This window comes from Corvus brachyrhynchos, unplaced genomic scaffold (genome assembly GCF_000691975.1).
Source record: "Corvus brachyrhynchos isolate BGI_N302 unplaced genomic scaffold, ASM69197v1 scaffold106, whole genome shotgun sequence".
NCBI lineage: Eukaryota > Metazoa > Chordata > Aves > Passeriformes > Corvidae > Corvus > Corvus brachyrhynchos.
The window spans coordinates 4,311,625-4,312,001 of NW_008238834.1; the positions used below are offsets into that span (position 1 = coordinate 4,311,625).

General features: G+C 38.5%; 1 protein-coding gene across 1 annotated transcript in view; it reads left to right on the plus strand.

Annotated features, from left to right (window-relative positions):
- LOC103618424 (myosin regulatory light chain 2, smooth muscle minor isoform) overlaps positions 1-377 on the plus strand; it is a 5,693-nt gene that overhangs the window by 1,482 nt on the left and 3,834 nt on the right. The window lies entirely within an intron of this gene.

Sequence of the window (377 nt, forward strand, 5' to 3'; positions counted from 1 at the left end):
AGGTAAAGAGTAAAACACAAGAGCTCAGCTTTACTATATCAGACTTCCAAGGTTGTGCCTATAATCTTGAGGTTAGAGTTTATGCTTTTATTTATTCACCTAGGCTAAGATTCCTGAGAAGTGTATAGTAACTGGGGACGAATCCATAGGGCAGTCCTGTGGAATTACAGAGTACCGGTGCTTTGATATGTTCTGAACTTGTCTTACTAGCTCACATTGAAATTATGTAGCCACTGTACTAGAGACGACACTGCATCTGTATCTTTCCTCACAACTTTCCACTGCATATTTTTATTTAACCAGTCGATATATCCTCTGAATCTTTCAAAGGATATTGTTCCGTCTCAGCTATTTTCAGTCTGTGTATTTTTAGCACC